This window comes from Garra rufa, chromosome 17, assembly GCF_049309525.1.
Source record: "Garra rufa chromosome 17, GarRuf1.0, whole genome shotgun sequence".
Taxonomy (NCBI): domain Eukaryota; kingdom Metazoa; phylum Chordata; class Actinopteri; order Cypriniformes; family Cyprinidae; genus Garra; species Garra rufa.
Window position 1 is genome coordinate 13,712,231 of NC_133377.1, and position 5,913 is coordinate 13,718,143.

At 45.8% G+C, this 5,913-nt stretch overlaps 1 protein-coding gene across 2 annotated transcripts in view; it reads left to right on the forward strand.

Annotated features, from left to right (window-relative positions):
* Positions 1-4,622: 4,622 nt before the first annotated feature.
* Positions 4,623-5,913, forward strand: part of ldlrad4a (low density lipoprotein receptor class A domain containing 4a) — a 185,675-nt gene continuing 184,384 nt past the window's right edge. For both annotated transcript variants that reach the window (XM_073821944.1, XM_073821945.1), the window contains exon 1: positions 4,623-4,753. The gene's annotated coding sequence lies outside the window, so the exon portion shown is untranslated. The remainder of the gene's footprint in view (positions 4,754-5,913) is intronic.

A 5,913-nucleotide genomic window follows, 5' to 3' on the forward strand; every position in this document is an offset into this window, starting at 1 on the left:
TGTTCTGTCTGTCCGTCTATCCTTCCATCTTTTGTTTATTCCATCCAATGTTCATTCGTTCATTTATTCGTTCCATTCGTCCATTCATTTGTTCATTCATCCATCCATCAATCGTTCGTTCCGTCCATTCGTCCATCCATCAATTGTTTGTCAGCTCTTTTCATCCATCCATACAGCAATCCATTTTTTGTTTGTTCATTCCATCCATACATTGTTAATTTATTCTGTCTGTCCGTCCATCCATCCATCCATCCATCCATCGTTTGTTCATTAGTTCCATCCATCTATCATTCGCTCGTTCATTCGTTTGTTCATTCCATCCATCCAGCCATATATTCATTCATTTGTTTATTTGTTTGCCCGTTCATTCATTACATCTATCCATTTATCCTTAATTTGTTTGTTCCATCCTAATGTCCATTCATCCATCATTCATTAGTTTGTTTGTTCAATCCATCAATCCATCCATCCATCCATCCATCCATCCATCGTTTGTTTGTTCATTTAATCCATCCATCCATTCATCGTTGGTTTGTTCTGTCCGTCCACCCATCCATCGTTCATTTGTTCCATCCATCCATCCATCCATCCATCATTTTTTCATTCCATCCATCCATCCAATGTTCATTCATTCATTCATTCGTTCCATACGTCCATCCATTTGTTCATTAATTTGTTTGTTTGTATGTTTGCTTGTTCCATCAATCCATTCGTATGTTCACTTGTTCATTTGTTCAATCCATCTATTCTTTTTGGTTGTTTCTGTTGGTCGTTCCATCCATCCATCCAGCCATCCATTCATTAATTTGATTGTTTATTTGTTTGTTCGTTCCATCCATCCATTTGTTTGTTTATTTGCACATTCATTCATTCATTCATTCCATCCATCCATGTATCCTTAATTTGTGAGTTCCATCCGTATGTCCATCCATTCGTCGTTTGTTTGTTACCTTCATCCATCCATTCATTCATAAATCCATCCATCCATCTATTCTTTGTTTGGTTGTTTCTGTCCATTAGTCTATCCATCCATCATTTGCTCGTTGCATCCATCCATCCATCCATCCATTGTTTGCTCATTCGTTCCGTTCATTCATCATTTGGTTGTTCATTTTTTCTTTCCATCCATTGTTTATTTATTCATTCATTCATTCGTTCGTCCATCCATCCATCCATCCATCCATCCATCCATCATCCATCCATCCATCGTTCATTCCATCTGTTCGTCCGTCCATCCATCAGTCCATTTATTGTTTGTCTGATCCATTCATCCATGTCACGTTTGGGAAATGATGATGTCTGGGTCCAAATGCAGGGAAGGTGTTTTTAATGAACATAAACAAATAAACAAACAAAAACAAAGGCCAACATGGCAAACACGACGGGAACTAGGCAGAGCAGGATAAACACAGAACTGAAGACAGGATACCGGGTACAGGAAACAATGCAGACTCACAAGAGTGGTGGGAGAGTGGAGATTATAAAGTCTGTGGTGATAGTGAACAGCTGTGGAGGAAACGAGTATAATCAAAGACAGGTGTATGCAATTCAGGGGAATGAGGTGCGTGAGGAAGGAAGACAGCGACATCGTGTGGAGGAGGGAAAGGCTGCAGCCCAGAGTCATGACAGTACCCCCTCTCTAAGGAACGGATACCAGACGTTCCATAATGTCTGGTGGGAGGTGGAACGGGGGACTGGGGAAAACAGGGGGAGGGATGGTGGGCCAGGCCCGTGCAACGGAGGAACTTGAGCGGACACCGCCGCCAGAGGAACGTGAGTGGACATCGCCGCTCGAGGAACATCAGTGGGCATCGCCGCCAGAGGAAAGTCAGCGAGCACTGCCGCCAGAGGAACATCAGCTGGCACCGCTGCCAGAGGAACGTGAGCGGGCACCGCCGCCAGAGGAACGTGAGCTGGCACCGCCGCCAGAGGAACCTCAGCGGGCACCGCCGCCAGAGGAACGTCAGCGGGCACCGCCGCCAGAGGAACGTCAGCGGGCACCGCCGCCAGAGGAACGTCAGCGGGCACCGCTGCCAGAGAAACATCAGCGGGCACCGCTGCCAGAGGAACGTGAGCGGGCACCGCCGCCAGAGGAACATCAGCGGGCACCGCTGCCAGAGGAACGTCAGCGGGCACCACCGCCAGAGGAACGTGAGCTGGCATCGCCGCCAGAGGAACGTCAGCGGGCACCGCCGCCAGAGGAACGTGAGCTGGCATCTCCGCCAGAGGAACGTCAGCGGGCACCGCCGCCAGAGGAACATGAGCTGGCATCTCCGCCAGAGGAACGTCAGCGGGCACCGCCGCCAGAGGAACATGAGCTGGCATCTCCGCCAGAGGAACGTCAGCGGGCACCGCCGCCAGAGGAACGTGAGCTGGCATCTCCGCCAGAGGAACGTCAGCGGGCACCGCCGCCAGAGGAACGTGAGCTGGCATCTCCGCCAGAGGAACGTCAGCGGGCACCGCCGCCAGAGGAACATGAGCTGGCATCTCCGCCAGAGGAACGTCAGCGGGCACCGCCGCCAGAGGAACGTGAGCTGGCATCACCGCCAGAGGAACGTCAGCGTGCATCACCGCCAGAGAAACGTCCGTGGGCACCGCCGTCAGGAGAACGTCAGCGGGCACTGCCGCCAAAGAAACGTCCGTGGGCGCCGCCACCGTGAGAGGAACGTGAGCGCACCCCTGCGCGGCTGCCTTCCCCCGAAAGAGCGCCTCCATCGCCGCCGCGTGGCGGACGCGCTCCTGTGCTGCCGCCGCCAAGTGAACGTCCATCGATGCCAGAGAAGTGTAAACGGTCGCCATCCATTCGGGCACAGAGTGAGCGGTCGCCGCCGCCTCGGGAACAGAGTGAGCAGTCGCCGCTGCTTCGGGAACAGAGTGAGCGGTCACCGCCGCTTCGGGAACAGAGTGAGCGGTCGCTGCCGCGTTAGGCACAGAGTAAGCGGCCGCCGCCGCCGAGCGAGCGTCCACCGCCGCCAGACAGGCGTAAATGAACTCAAAGCGAGCGGCCGATGCCGCCTCAAAGGACATCTCCCCCGCTGGACCCACTGTTGGAGTCTGCATTCTGTCACGTTTGGGAAATGATGATGTCTGGGTCCAAATGCAGGGAAGGTGTTTTTAATGAACATAAACAAATAAACAAACAAAAACAAAGGCCAACATGGCAAACACGACAGGGAACTAGGCAGAGCAGGATAAACACAGAACTGAAGACAGGATACCGGGTACAGGAAACAATGCAGACTCACAAGAGTGGTGGGAGAGTGGAGATTATAAAGTCTGTGGTGATAGTGAACAGCTGTGGAGGAAACGAGTATAATCAAAGACAGGTGTATGCAATTCAGGGGAATGAGGTGCGTGAGGAAGGAAGACAGCGACATCATGTGGAGGAGGGAAAGGCTGCAGCCCAGAGTCATGACAATCCATCCATACAGCAAACCATTTTTTGTTTGTTTGTTCATTCCATCCCTCCATACATCGTTCATTCATTCTGTCTGACCATCCATCCATTATTTGTTCATTAGTTCCATCCATCCATCCATCCATCCATCCATCATTCACTCGTTCATTTGTTTGTTCAATCCATCATTGTTTATTCGTTTGTTCATTCCAACCATCCATCCATTCATTTATTTGTTTGTTTATTTATTCATTTGTTCCATCCATCCATTTGTTTGTTTATTTGCACATTCATTCATTCCATCCATCCATTTATCCTTAATTTGTTAGTTCCATCCGTATGTCCATCCATTCATTGTTTGTTCGTTCCATCCATCCATCCATCCATCCATCCATCCATCATTCCAATACATCCACCCATCAACTGTTCATTTTTTTCATTCATTCATCCATCCACCCACCATTGTTCATTCATTTATTTTTTGTTTGTTCATTTATTCCATCCATCTTTCATTTGTTCATTCCGTCTGTCCATCCATCCATCCGTCCATCTATCTATCTATCTATCTATCTATCTATCTATCTATCTATCTATCTATCTATCTATCTATCTATCTATCTATCTATCTATCTATCTATCTATCTATCTATCATATACATCTTTTTATCTTTATTTTTGTCTATATATCGTTCCATCTATCTATCTATCTATCTATCTATCTATCTATCTATCTATCTATCTATCTATCTATCTATCTATCTGTCTGTCTGTCTGTCTGTCTGTCTGTCTGTCTGTCTGTCTGTCTGTCTGTCTATCTATCTATCTATCTATCATATACATCTTTTTATCTTTATTTTTGTCTATATGTCGTTCTATCTATCTATCTATCTATCTATCTATCTATCTATCTATCTATCTATCTATCTATCTATCTATCTATCTATCTATCTATCTATCATATACATCTTTTTATCTTTATTTTTGTCTATCTATCTATCTATCTATCTATCTATCTATCTATCTATCTATCTATCTATCTATCTGTCTATCTGTCTATCTGTCTGTCTGTCTGTCTGTCTGTCTGTCTATCTATCTATCTATGGGACACAGTGCCGGTGTCGTACATGTGCGCGCTCGTTGGTACTCCTGTCCTGCAGATGTCGCTCCAGTGTGTTGTAAATTACTCACAGAGCGAGACAGAGGGCTGGACTGACTGGAACACAACGGGAGTTTGTACTCTGCTGAGTTTTGGCCATGAGAGTGAGACAGTCAGTCTAGACGCTCTTGACAGCCTCGTCTGGAGGAGAGACACTTCCCTCTGCGGCTCTGTCCCCATCACGACGACACGTTACAAGCGTAAGCCATTTCTATCTACCATATGAAGTTATTTTATGATGGCCGGGAGTGGTTCGAGACCGTAAATGTGCTGCATTTTTGCAAGGAAAAAGCAATTGAAGTTGTTGCAGACAGTCGCAATGGAAAAGACACTATGCGCGTTCACGCTCTTAAAGGGACCGTTGCTAATTAATCAATGCTGCGTAAATGTTCGGTGTTCCATCACGCAGGACTGCGGCGTTCTTGCATTAAAGAAGCGTTAAGAAACGGAGCTGTGCGCTTATGAAAACTTTTTGGCCTCAAATCAAGAACATTTTGTTTTTATTTGCGGCAAAATCATGACTTTGGTATCCTTGTCTGCTTAAAAGTTTATGTACAGAAGTAAACACAGTTTGCATTGTTTGTGACAAATTTATGTCAGTTTTTAGTATGCAATAGAAACACCAGAATGCTGTCTCTGCATTATTTTTATAGTTGTGTTGTTACAGGGGAAATAATGGCTAGTATTTGTTCATTAATTGCAGTGTTATGCGACAAAAAATACTAACACGCACACACAAAATGAGATAAAACTTGAAGCTTTGCTATAAAATGCTTTTGGTTATTGCAGGGCTGTGTCTTTTTAGCATGTAATGGAGCTCTTACACTGTTGTTCCCTTATAGGCGTACATAACAACCTCAGGGGCCAGTTTGAAGACTCATAACTCATCATGTCTGAGAGAGAGAGGTGAATCAGAGACCATGGCTGCAATCTCTTTCTGTCAGTCTCACACAGATGCATAATTCAGCCCCTACTGGTACCTTAAATGTGGCTCGACAGTAATTCTTAGAAAAACTTCCTCTGTCTCTTTCCTGGGGTCATTTTGAATGGCTGAAGTAACATAAAGTGGCATTATGTGGAGCCCCGGGCCCCAGATTCCCTCATTTGTTCCTAGTGACGCACACAGACCAGCACCATAGAGTGCATTAGTGACCACCCACTTTTTCAGCACCGTTGGTTCCGGAAGTATTTATTTTTCCCATAGGGATTTTTTAAAAAGGTCTTTATTGAAAGGTTAGAAGTCATGAACCAAAAAAACAACTATGAGATGAATCAAAGCATTACAAAGTTTTATCCAAAGCAATAAAATAAGTAAAATGGACTATGACTATGTACTTAATAGCTTTAATGAGGGAAAGAA